The sequence below is a fragment of the Prosopis cineraria genome, unplaced genomic scaffold, assembly GCF_029017545.1.
Source record: "Prosopis cineraria cultivar Desert tree isolate PC_DT_omini unplaced genomic scaffold, ASM2901754v1 PC4, whole genome shotgun sequence".
NCBI classification, from domain to species: Eukaryota; Viridiplantae; Streptophyta; class Magnoliopsida; order Fabales; family Fabaceae; genus Prosopis; species Prosopis cineraria.
In genome coordinates this window covers 30,715,177-30,729,888 of record NW_026555335.1, presented here as the reverse complement: position 1 = coordinate 30,729,888, position 14,712 = coordinate 30,715,177, and positions in this window count along the sequence as shown.

Genomic DNA, 14,712 nt, shown 5'->3' with positions numbered 1-14,712 from the left:
CTCCCAAAATTTCTTAACCAAACAATCCTCCCTTCCCCTCCAAAATCCCAACCAAATACACCCTAACACAGTCATCTTGGCAAATTTTGGATTTGATATAGGCTTTGGTGCAATCTTAAAAGCCCTGCTCTTATATATATATATATACACTCCCTCCCTTATAGCCCTAATATAAGTCATTATTAATTGTTAATTAATGAGGAAATACATTTGAAAGTTTTTACAATTTAACTCAAGTTTAAATTAGATCCCTATAGGTTATTTTTCATTAATTAATATCTCTTATAATTTGATCTATTATATATGTTAACCTTGAAAGTTAAAATTAATAAGGAATCATTAAATTTCACAAAGCATAAATACTTGTGGAGTTTGTAGAAAATTTAATTTAGTGCTTTTAGCCATGTTGAAAGAAGGAAACTTGATTTAATACACTATTTACATTTTTATGAATTTTATGAAAATTCTATAAGGTTAAGGGCTACTTTTGTCCCTGAACTTTTCCTTAGAGTATGCGGGGACTCTAAACTCGACTATAGGTCATTTTTGCCCTTGAATTGTTGTTATGTAGGTCATTTTTGTCCCAAGCGTTAACACGCCTAATGGCCATTATGTGGGTCCCACCATTTGCATTTTTAAAAATTTTCTTATAAAGGTTAAGGGTCATTTTTGTTCACAAACATTTCTTTAGGATCTACGGGTATCCTCAACTCAATTTTGAATTATTTTTATTCCTGAACATTTTATATTTTTATAATAAATATTATACATGGGTCCTAGTCATTTTCCTCTCCCCTCTCTCTCCTTCCTATGTTCTCTCTCCTCCTATGTTTTAAATTATTAAATATTAAAATACTTAATATTTTAACAATATTTATTAAATTTTATTTTAACAAAACTTTAGGTGCCCAGCGCTCCTAGAAAAAGACTTTAATGTGCTCAGTATTCTTGGAAAGAGTTTAGAGACAAATTAACACCAAAGGACATGATTAAAGTCTTACATGTCACTGTGCGTGGGCCCCACGCACATGCCATGTTGGTATATAATGGTAGAGTTAATGGTTCGTTAATTGAAGGAGTGTTTTGCTTTTCGAAAAAATAGTTTAGGGATAAAATTACCCTACTTAAAAGTATAGGGTGCACAGCGCTCATAAAAAATAAGTATAGGGGCAAAATTGGACCTTAATCCTAATTTGTAAAAGAAGACCAAAAGGTTAGGATTCCAAAAATCCTTTAAGAAAAAAATATTATAATTTAATCTTTTCAAGAATTAAAGTATATGAAAATAAGTAGAAGCATGAATACAAGTCTTAGCATTGAGAAGCAATCACATAGGGGTAAAACGGACAACACAGTAGACAATAGCGAAACTTAAAACAAATGCACATAATTAGTCGCTTGAACCTCCAACAATGGTGAAAATTAACGAACACTAAGTGCCTAACTACATATACAAGTGCCCACATGCAAATAATGAAAATATTTAATAACGGTACCATTTGTAGCTCAATTTATTAAACAAGGATTCTAGAACACTAAGTGCCTATTGAGTCTTTATGCCTAACTACCTATACAAGTGTCTCCCCTCTTCGAACAACTACTAATTTACAAGATCTACAATCTAAGCATGCATCACAACTCAAATTAACTATTGTATAATATTCCAACATAGTTAACCAATCGAGCATATCATTTACACATTTGCATGATTGACCTTGACACCAAAATATGAGAACAATAACAAAAAATGCCAAGTCCACAATAAGGCTCCCATGCAAATAACATATAACTCACTATATACAATTTGTATGTATAAATCCTAATGTTGGCAAGAATATAGTATACTTCATTACACATAATATGTAAGGTTGCCCTTACTAATGCAACACTTAACTACAACTCCTCAGTAATCATAGGACTAGCCCAAACATATTACCATCTCAATTGAAAATCATTAAAACCAAAAGCGATAGAAATGGAATCTTAAGTTTTATAATTAAAAGAAAACACTTCAAATATAACCCTTACAAGTCAAAATTCGAGTATAAATGAGTACGGAAGCATGGGATACCAATTTACTTCTAAAACATTTACATTTGTGATAGAAAAAACAATTTATCACAAAATAGGAGGATATGTTATAGCTTAAGATGGACATGTTGCAGCTTCTCCCCTTTATGTAATGTGTTGCAGTACATGTGCTATGTGCTGTGACACGTTGCACAGATCTAACAACTTTGCTATCAAATGACAATCCCAGGGCCAAACTTTTGTCATGACCCATTCTTTATCCAGTGTCCAATTGAAGCAATCTAGATATTTATAAAAAGCTTTAGCTAATAGCACTGGTTTTGTTCTCAATTCATTTATTAATCAAAATTCAGACATCCATTTGCAAATTCACTCATTTTTACATATTAAACATTACTTGGGTGCCCAAATTCCCTAGTGTCAAGAGCTCACAACTACCCCTAAACCATACTTAATAGACTAAATATTGCCTATGCAACACACCATAACACCATAATATCACATATGTCTCAATTTCAATTCTCAAGTCCTTAATATTTAAAACAGGAGGCAGAGACCATTTCACACTAAACATCATATAATTCACTATAATCGTGTATATAATCATTTTCTCACTTGCACTAGTGTTTTAGCCTTGACTAGATATCACATTCATTTCACATACAATCTAGGGCCTAAAATAGATCATCCAACTCAACTCAACTCAACTCAACAAGTTATACAAGTAAATCACAAAATATGAGAATTCCTAGTTGGCAATTTCATTGTAAATATACATATAAACATTAACTAGAGGCCTATAGTTATGATTAATAGATCCTGAGCCTTTGTTGCTTTTTCTCAATCTTGACTTGAGCTAGCTCTTGTAAATATTGAAGAGAAAGGTATAACCACTTAGTAACCAAGGTATTCTAATCTATGCGCATGCAAGTCAATTAATTATAGAAAACGTAAAATGGGCAATTACAAATAATGTATACTCTATTAGTACAAGCTTATGTCAATTTATTTGTTTATAATTCAAATACGCAAGCTAATTATCACAAACTTATCAACTATGCACCAACTATCAATGGTATGCATGATTAATAACCACCCTTATATCCTTAGTATCTCTTTTGACTAAACCCATATGCTAAGATAATATTCATGTTATTAGAAAACTCCAACAAGCTCTTCAATTTAAGTGTTGTGAGCTAGCTAAGCTCACTAAACACCTAATTGAACCATAAGTTTCCCCTTAGTGAACAAGCCGGGTGTCGTAGCCTTAGGCTAGTCTCCTTAGAGAACAAGTGGAGATGAGTTAAGGCAATGTCCCTTAACAAACAGTAGGATAGTTGTAACATCCACCTTGACATTTGATATTTCTTATAGCAAGTTGTAAAGTTGCCCTTACTTAATCACAATTTACTCTGCAAATCTAAGGTAATTAAGGGTCTAATCCCAATAAGGATTATCAAGTTTGTAATTTATAGAGATGAGATCCTAAGTTTTTCATAATTTGAAATACTCAAAAATTCATTTAACAAACTTCTATTTAGAGAAAAATAATATTTCAGAAGCATGGAATATCTCATCGGAGTAAAGAGACTTAAAAACAGTTGAAAAATGATAAGTCATGAAAAATAAGGCCATAAGCCCCTTTTTTATGCCACGTGTTGTGGCGCAAGCACTATGCACCATAGCATGTTGTACTCAGTAGATGTGCCCCATTTCTTCATCCAATGTTTGAATGAGGTGATCTAGGTGTTTATGGAAAGCTCCTTTCATAAACTAGCTAATGGCATGGGTTTTACTTTCAAATTAAGTCACATAAGGAAGTTAGACACCTAAACACATTTTCACAACCTTTCTCACCTTTCACAATTCAAGGGTGTCCAAAACCCTTCATATGTTCCAAAAGCAATTCTTACCACCTAGAACACATTTAATGGACTTAAGACTATCTGTACAACACATCTCATGTACATAATCCCAATTATATCAAATTTTCACTCCTCAACCCCTTTAATACTAAAAATAGAGGGGGATGTTTTTTTTGTCCCTATCAATATTTACAAATCATATAAACAACAATCCAATGCCCAAAATACACTCTAAAAATCATAAACTTTTATAAGTGAAAGTGTATGCAAAATATGACCTAATTGGCACCATCCAATACATTACACGAAATAAATGAGATGAGAAGGCTTTACAGTAAGAATCCAAAAAATTCCTAAGCCTTCAAAGTCCTTCCCTTTTTTGTACCAAAGCTAGAGCCTGTAAAATCTTCAAAGAGAGGGGTGGATTTGGCCACTCAATAATCAAGGTATACTTATTCTATGCAGTTGTATATCAATTAAATTAAACGCATAAGAGTAAGTTGATTACTAAAAAATTTCACAATTTAACGTATTTTCATATTTCTCATTTCAAATTATAAAGTACATTACCACCATGCACACAAACATGTGACAGTGATCCAATTCATCAATTCAATGCAGATTGCCACAATACAATCAACCATGTGATAATGGCATATTCACTATCACACCTTGCCACAAACTTAACAACCATACAACACGTTAGAAAAATACATATGCATGATTAATTCCTTCTTATACCCTCCTTATATCTTTCGAATGAAACTATAGGCTATAATATCAATCAAGGCTCCGTTTGTATAATTGAACTACCCAAACTCACCAATTGTGAGGTATGACTTTGCCCAAAATCACATAACACTCTCGAACCACAGCTTCCCTTACTCTCAAATCTCTAGGGTGTTGTATACCTTAAGCAATCTCCTTGACAAATAGGTGGAGATAGCTGGGTTCTAGTCCTTGGGTAAACTATAGGACAATCCCTCTTAAACTCCTTTCATATCAGATATGTGTCGTCTGCTAGCCTTGTACTTTCTAACTACTACTTAGCTATGTTTTCAAGCATAAAAATGGCTAGAAGAACCCTCTGCTTAATCGTACAGGACATGATGAGAAGATGGTTTCTAGCCTGTCATTCCTTTTCTCTACTGCCTAGTTTTCCATTAAACCTTCAAAATATGGAGGATTCAACCTTATGAACCTCTTTAAAGCCATATCAATGGAGCTTTTTAACTTAGTCCTCCTAGGCCACATTAATCATACTAGCCTCTCAAGTCTCAAGAGTACTCTCTTTAAAGTACTCTTCATCCTTATGCCTTGGCACATTAGCGTGCACATCATTATAGGCTTCCTCATAGTCACCACTAACTCTCTCTATCATTTTAGTGCTCTCTCCAATTCTCTTCCTAAGGATCTCGTTGTACCCATCCATCCTCTTATGGATATTTCTCATCATTTTCCTCAGTTTTTCTAAGGCATCACTACTATTACCTTATTGAGGCTTTAGTGGTCACTCTTGATTCACCAATAATGGACCACCTTCTTCCTATCTTTGCACATTTTTTAAAACGTTTTCGTTATTGGTAGCTCTTGTTTGCACTATATTTCCCCCTCCTAAGGATGGCAGCAATCCCAAAAAGGTAAAAGGGAGTTAGCACTAGCTCAGTAAGGGAAAATAACATGTATAATAAGATATTGCTAATTCTATATGTAATGCATAAACACATCTCAACACCAATTAAAACAAACCACAGACCAATTCTCAAAATAAGAGAAACTGATATTGAGTTGTAATTTATGATAGAAAGTTGTAAAGTTGCCCTTACTTAATCACAATTAAATCTGCAAATCTAAGGCAATCAAGGGTTTAACCCTAATAGGATTACCAAGTTTGTAATTTTGAGAAATAGGATCCTAAGTTTTTCATAATTTGAAGTACCCAAAAATTCATTTAACAAACTTCTAATAAGAGTAAAATAATATTTTGGGAGTATGATATATCTCATGGGAGTGAAAAGACTCAAAAGTAGTTGAAAAATAACACATCATGAAAAATATGGCCATGCATTGTGACTTTTACACATGCGCTGTGGCTGCCCCTTTTTTATGTCACGCTCCATAATGCAGGCACCATGTGCCACTGCATATTGCATGCATCAGATAGCAATTTTGATGTGCCTCATTTCTCCATCCGATGTCTGAATGAGACAATCTAGGTGTCTATAAAAACTTTTTTTTATAAAATAGCTAATGGCATGGGTTTTTCTCACTTTTTAACGTCTAGGTGGCCCTAGCTCAATCCAAACCTAATCCTAGGGCTGAAATTACAACCTAAGACATCAGTTAGCTCTTTGTAACCATATACCATATTATCTTAGCCCTCCCTAGCCATTTTTTAACTCCATTTAACAAATTAAGCTAGATTATCTTACTAATTAACTAAGAATTAAAATATAAGATTTTACAATATTACCATTAATCACCACACAATCACAATATACAATAGTAATTAAGAGTCATAAAGCCCTCCTAAATTTACTAAAAACATCAAAAGGTTAAATCAAGTAGACATTTGAAAACCTTTAGTATCCTAAAAACCCATCAAATGTGTAGTTTAAGCTTAAACTAAATGATTTAAAATAATTTAGGAAGCATGGGACACATAAGGAAATAAACCAAATGAAAGATAGGGCAAACAATGTTAATTTAGAACTTTCTAGCAGACAAGCCATAACTCATGATTCATGTATGATAGCATGTGATATAGAGAGTTTAATTTGGCCTTTGTAACATGTGTTGTTGCTTGCGTACCACATGCCACTATGTACATGCCCATGTCATGATAGATTTTTAGGGTGACCTTTAAACATATGCCATTTTTACATTAGATGTTTGATTTCAACGATTTAGGTACTCATGTGAAGCTTATTCAATAATATAGCTAATAGTGTAAACTTTGTTATGATTAGAGATCAAATGTGAAATTTGAACACTTGGATGCTAAAATTTAGATTTGAAAGCAAATTTCGAGTATCCGAGTGCTCAAACCCATAGACTAATACCACTAACCCAACTTAGGGCTTGACCAAGTCTAATGGAGTGATTCAAGTACTCATACAAAGTTTATTCAATAATTTAGCTAATGGTGCAAATTTCATTTTGATCAGAAATCTCATGTGAAATTTAGACACCCAAATGCCAAAATTCAAATTTTAAAGCAAATTTTAGGTATCCAAGAACTCAAACCCCTAAACTTATACCATTTCATTTACATATACATGCACTTGTACTAGTAGTCTAGCCCCATCACCACATATATCACCATAACATAGACACCTGAGCTGGAATACAATATACACACAATTTCATACAAGTGCATTTCCCCAAAAGTGTCATGCATTCCTAGCTAACAACTTAAAATACGATATATTTATCAAGCTTAAAATGTAAAACAAGAATTACAATATGTAGTTAAGCAGCTATTCCTTGCTTGGCTCTTTCCCTTGTACTTTATTTGACTCAAAACCTGTAAAATTGTAACAACGAGATAAGATAAACATCTCAGTAATTAGAATAATCTATACTATCAATTAACATGCATGATTTTATCTATCTAAACCTCTAATACTCCTAAATGAACCTATAGGCTACCCTTCTAGACTAAACCACATATTTGGTTTGAGCTAACTTTCCATGGTAGAATTGCTCGACTAAAGGCATCCTAATCTACTTTTAGACTATAAGAATTAGGTGTCATTACTCTAACACCGCATCCTAACACTGTACCCTTTTATGTAATTAAATTTATGTGCCTTGATTACTGAGACTGTATAATCTCACTCTTATTTGTTAGCATTTTTATACGGGATGTCAAGGTGAAGGAAAAAGGGGAAGCCTTTTGCCAACTTACGGATTGATTGTAACATGATAATTATGTTATTATTCACATGTCACCCATATTGGTAAATTTTGGCATTTTTGGTTTTGTTTGGCATTAGAGTTGGTATAGGCCATTATGCATATTAGTGGTTATAACTAATGCTCATTGTTTCATGGATTAACTTATTATATTAACGTGGTTATGATTATTTATGATTGTGAGGTAATTATAAGTAGTAAAAGAAAATGGCTCATAAGGGAAGACACTTGAGGGGTGCTCTAGTGTTCCAGGATTCTCATGTTAGATCAAGCTAGCACCTAAGAGTGGGTGTTCAAAAAAGTTTTCTACATTAATCCTTATCCAAAAGGTTATGTAGACTAAATACAAGTTTAAAGCTAAAGAATCTTTAAAATCAGTGAAGAAAAACAAGACATAAGATTTGTCTTGGTTTAGCCTAACTAGTTGGCCTACAACCAATCCTTAAGATCGTACTTGAAATTTTTCACTCAAACCACAAGTTTCAACGGTTGCTTACAACTACAATACAACTCACAAGATTACAGCAGTCTTGATTTCACAACAACACTTGCTATACTAGCAAGCTATTGCAATGAAATTAGAAAAATCCCTTTCTAAGATTTCAACTCAAGATAATCAAAAAGCTTTTCATAAATTGACTCTCTGAAAAGAGTAGCTATGATACAATGAAAGATTATAAACTTTTGGGGGGCTTTCTTATAAAATTGACAGAATGTTAGTAAGAATTGAATGCAAGATGCTAAATGTTTAATGAATGCATTCTCAAGATTACCCACACACTTAAATGAGATCCTATATATAGATTAAGATGGTTTAGACCATTAGGAACATTCGGGGTAAGAATTATATTTGTTGGAGACATGTAGCAATAAAGAATACTAAAAAAATCATTTTTTTATGTTCAGCAAGAAGCCAATTCAAGCATGAATTTGAACAAAACACAAGTGGGATGGCACTTGTGCTTTAGGTTTTGGGTCACTCTAGCTAATTCAATCATGAGACTATAATGCATTCAAGCTTGTTTTGGAAGGTAGAAGCACCTAGCTTCTCTGTGTGACAAAACATGAGTGGATACTCTGTGAGTTCAAGCATGAAATGGAATATAAAAGTACCTAGCATCTTTGTGAAACAAAACATGCTTGAACCTTATACTCAATCAAGCATGATATGGTTTGATTAGTTTTAAGGCTCCCTAAGTTAAATTTAAACTCAAATAGGTAACTTACATTTCAAACGTGGATTAACCTGATTCAAGTATGAAATATCACTAAGGCAAACTTCAAGCTGACACTTTGGACAATTCAAGCATGATTACAAAGTTTACTCAAGTGTGAATTAGAACACAAGCATCTCCAAGACACTTCCCAAACATAGCTACCAAATCACACATGTGCTGTTCTCCGACTCAAGCATGAAATGACTCACAGTGCAGTGTCTAACTTCTATAGTCTAATTTAAGCGAGATTCATTCTAGTTCAGGCTTAAATTGGATTCACTAAGTCCTATGATGTACTTTGGGTAGCCAAATCAAGTATGGCTCTCGCCATATCAAGTTGGAATTAGAGTAATGAACTTAGGTGCATTCTAAAGGGTTGACACTTATGATAAAAGCACTTATGAGCCTAAATTTGGTTCTAATGTGATGCATTCTTACTATTTTCAAATCATGTGATAACTTTCAAAATTTTCACAATTGAATCTAGAGAAGATAAAATAAATAAGCATATTAAACTAAATATTCTTTTGATCTTCATGCTCTTGGAGATTTTGTCATTTCAATGATGTTCTTAATCTACACAAGTAACAAACTCATTTCTCTTAGTTTATGATTATTAGAACACATGGTTTAACACCTCATACGGTAGGGATTGAAATAAGCTAGAGCCATTAGATAGATCTTTAATTTATCTTTATTGCAATATTTGGATCACCTTAATTGGAGGTTTATATTGTTACTTAGGTAGCTTGAAAGCTAGAAATTAAGTGTTGCAATTAGGTCTTCACCGTGGCAGATGTGCTGTGTTGGATTTAACTACGATGAATTGTAAATAAGTCATGGTGGATAAATCAAGCATCTTTGTTAATTGTAGATGGTTCCTTAGCCATGATAGACGTGCATAATTTCAGTAAAATGATTGAATTCCCCTTAATTGAAACAATTTCCTATGGTCAACTTATTCCCATATTTTTACAAAATATTCTTAATATGATTTTCATAAGTACAAGTATTAAAAACTCTAGAATTATTTGCCATTGAATTTGGGATCCTAATTTCCTTAAATGATATAAAAAGACTCTAATCAAATTAATTTTAGCCAAGATCGATCCTTAAGAAAGATGTTTGTTTAATTAATTGAGTCAAGTCTAAATAATGACAGAGGTCATTAGAATAACAAATACACATGATCATGCATCTAGCTTTATTCCCCTCCTTATATATTTTGACTGAATCTATAGGCTATCAAATTATATAGATCTAACCCATGTGACTGAGTTAAACATGCTCTCTAATTGTGAGGGGTTATCTAGCAAAAGGTTTCCATTCACATTATTAGACCATGGATTCCCCCTTCTTGAATTATTAGGGTGTCGTAATTTCTTGATCTACACCGTCCCCTATAGAATTTTGATGATGTTAAGTGTCGTGCCTAACTTATGCCATTCTTATAGGAAAAATGATAATCCTAAGCACATTTAATCAATAACAATGCCAACAACTATGTGTAACTCAGTGCGAGCTATACTACATGAATTTCCATAAGGCCCTTATTTACTCGGGTGGTGTAAAGTCCCTACCTAATTAAATAAGAGGGCTAACAGAAGCATAAACATACATCCCAAGACTGAAAGAGGCATAAATATTTTTCTGAGAAACGTGCCATGCATCACCGCTTGTATCCCTATACACTGCATCATGTGGTACAGAGCAATATGCTCTATTTCTTTCTGTGCAACACACAATGTGTCGTGGTGCATATGACAACAAATTTTATTGTCATATGACAATTCGAAAGATGAATTTCCGCCATGCACTAATTCCACATCTGATGTTCGATTGGAGTGATTTAAGGACCCATACGAAGGTTATAAAATATTCTATCTAATAAGACAAGTTTGGACACGATCTAACAATTTGATCTAAAATTGGACACCTAGATGTAAAAAGCTACTTTTTCTTTCAAAACTTGCACCCTAAGTATTCAATTCTCATTCCTTATCCTATTAGACTACTTTAGGCCTTGAACTAAGTCCAAAAAGAGAATGTACACTTGATTGACACAATATATCACATCATATACTCATTTTGACTTCTCAATGCCACATTACACACTTGTGGATTTATATGAGGCACAATACATATAACTACGTACACATATATACTTATTCCACTTCAATCATCTAACTTCTTTATATGGAGCTAAGCTTCACCATACGATCAGGAATCACAAATATACTCAACTCCTGCAAGTAGGGCCAAGCCTCATCATTTGTGTCAAGTTCACACACACTCATAATTTCATATAACAATTCACATTCACATGCATATATTACAAGTGGAACAAGTTATACAATAACATATACTTGCTTGATTGGCATCTAAATCTACCTACATACCTGCTACTGTGGTACCCTTGGCGAAAGGAAAAATTATATACACAAGTAAGTTTTCAACCATAAATCATATACACATTCACAAACACTTACGCATCTTAGTTGGCATTAAATCTCTAAATACAACTTTATACATTCATTATACACAATAGTAGTCATACCATTACCAATTAAGGCTACTCTTTCCTCGCCTCCTTTCCAGTCTTCTTGTGCTCTCTTCACCTGTGTGTAAAGGTAATAGAGTGAAACGTGTTCTGCTCAGATTTCAGTTAGCAAAGTCATTAACTGAGGCAGTGTCATACTGGTCTTCTGCCATGTTTCTTGATTGAGTTTCAGGAGTTCTTTTAGAATTAGGAGACTCGGTTTCTTCAAAGATTGTCAATCCTTTAAGTATTACTTCCAATCCTTCTGGGCCTATAGCTTGCATATGCCAAATGGGTACCTGAAGAAGAAATAACCCAAAAAGTATCAAACTAAAACAAAAGCACTAAACAAAGACAAAATAAAAAAATCTAGAACTAACATCTACAAAGCTCAAGCGAAATCTAATATCACTAGCCTAAGGTTGACCATAATATTTTCAAAATCAAATCCCCAGCAACGGCGGCAAAAACTTGTTGCTCACTGTAAGTGCACGGGTCATAGCAAGTAATATAATGAAAGCAAAGTATCGTTCCCTCGAGGATTTGTTCAAAAACAATGATCGAGCAAAAGACTAAGTAAATTCGATCAAGTTGAGCTACACAAAGTTAGGTGAAAATGATTTTGCAAATGAAACTAACACTAAAAAATAAGAAAAGTGAGTGATTCACAAACTTCCAACACAATTTAGGACCTAGGATTATTTATCCCCCTTGCATTTCATAACACCAAAATTACCTCCTCTCATAAATGCTTTTAATGAAAATAAGTGCTGACCTAAGGTTCTAAAAATACTTGGACAAGCTCTCTCAAGTCATGAACAAGTGTTTAGGTCAATTAATTGCCCAATCTTTTGTTACTATTAATAAAACTCAATTTTAAACACCAACCCTAATATGGCTATGCAAGGCTAGCAAGTATATCTCTATCTTACAAGTAAAACTATCCATTTAACATGCAAATATCAAGTTCTTACACAATTTTACCTAAGTTCGACACTCAACCTAGCCCTCTCAAGTATCAATTAATTGAACCCAACATCTAAATGGTGGCCAATCATGTAGAAGCATTAAGGAAAGAGTAAAATAAACACATATATATCATTAATCACAAAAAGAGAGGAGAAATATAGTGTTAATCCATACAAGGGTTCCAAATAATCCTAGAACAAAGGGTTTAGCCACTCATAATCATCCACAAGCCACAAGTATACAAAATAAGTGGACCCATTTCAAATTACAAGAGAGGAAAGGGAAGAGGAATAGAAAAACTAAAGAAAATGAGCTCCAAATATCTTCAAAGCTTCAATCTCTTGATCCTAACTCTTCCAATGCCTAAACCCTAGCACAACCAAGCTCTAAAAGTATCTAAAAGTCTTAAAAATACATTTTGGGTCGAGCTCTCAACTTATATGTATCCTAGCCAACTAATTTCTGATAAATTAATACTTTAAAGAAAACTGAGATCTCATATGTGAATACTTTAAAAACTTTTCCACAACTCAAATTTCATTAACATCTCTATTACCATTACCTTTCACTGTAAAGAAAACTACATAGGCTTAACAACCTTTAGAAACTAATCTTTCATCTTGTACTACTGACAACAAGTTTGACTGATTGGTAGTTGCTATGAAAATCATAATAGGCATCACATGAATTGGTAATAATACCATCTTTCTAGCATACTCCAGAGTAGCATTATTCCCTACTAACTAGTCCATTCTAATGATCACATATAATCCTTGTATAGGAATTAGGATTAGATCTATCATAAAATTCTTGCCCTCAGAGCATAATTCAATTCCCTTACACATCTTATTGGTCTTATCTAGTAATCTAGATGGTATAGACATCTTAACTATATAAGGTGATTCATGAATAGGAAATTCTAGCTTCTTTACATAATCATGCAATACAAATGAATAAGTAGCTCCATAGTCAAATAGAGCTTCAACTCTTTGCTCACAGATAGAAATTGTACCTGTGATTAGATTTATTACTATTTGAGCTTTCTCCTGAGAAACTGTATACACTTGACCAGGTATGATCGATCGCTACTTAGAAGCTCCCTCTTAGTTCTTGGTGTAGTCCTTTGCAAAATGGCCCATATTGCCATAAATGTAGCACGCCCAACATCTTCTAGCATGATTCTTCCTATAGTTTGCACAAACCAGTGAACGTGTAGTGCTCACACAAGATTTAGGGGCAGTAACAATTTGATTTGGCTACTATAGAACTCTAGAATCTTTAGCCCCACCAAACCTCCTACTCTAGCCAATTACTCCTCGGCATTGCAATCCTCTACCATAAATTCTCCTGGCTGAGGATCCAAAACCACTGGCATCAAAACTTCTCCTCTTTGATATTCCTCTAGTCGAGCCTAATGGAGTAGAAAACTGCCATAGCTATCTCTTCTCTTTTTAGAGTCTGCCTCTCGACCTTGTCTTACAACTATACAAAGTCGGTTACATGTCTCTTCATAAGTAGCCTCTCTTAGTAAGCAATCTATCTTCTATACTATAGGCACATATTCTCAATCAATCGCTTAGCTTTTCAATTACTATTATCCTTCTTATGCAGGTAAGTCACAAATTTTGAGAGTTGGCTGAACTTCATCATAAATGACTCCTCATCCATATCTCCCTGCTGAAAAGCATAGAATTTTACTTCCTTCTCATCTTGAAATGTCATAGGGAAATGGTAGTAGAAGAATCTTTTTTTGAAGTGCTCCTAATTGAGCTAACTACCATCAGAGGTTCTCACAGAATGCCACTAATATTTGGCATCTTCTATCAACTGAACTATGGCTAATATCACTTTGCTCCAAAGAACTTGGAGTAATATCAAAGATCATTTCCATCCTCTCAATCTAGTTCTCCATATCCCCCTCTTTTATACTACCATTAAAGGTTAGTGGATTTAACCATGAGAAAGTCCTCTAGACTTGATCCATAGGAATTTCCTAATCTTTCTTACCAATTACTAGCTTACTCCCTGAAGCATGTGAGGTCACTAGCCCACTCAATTGTGCCTCAGGTTATTGTTCAGGCTTTACCATTACCTTAGCCTCAAGCCTCACCTCTTGCTCTGGCCTTGGCTCCTTGTAATTCCTAATATGGTTCAGGACATCATGGCCAGCTAG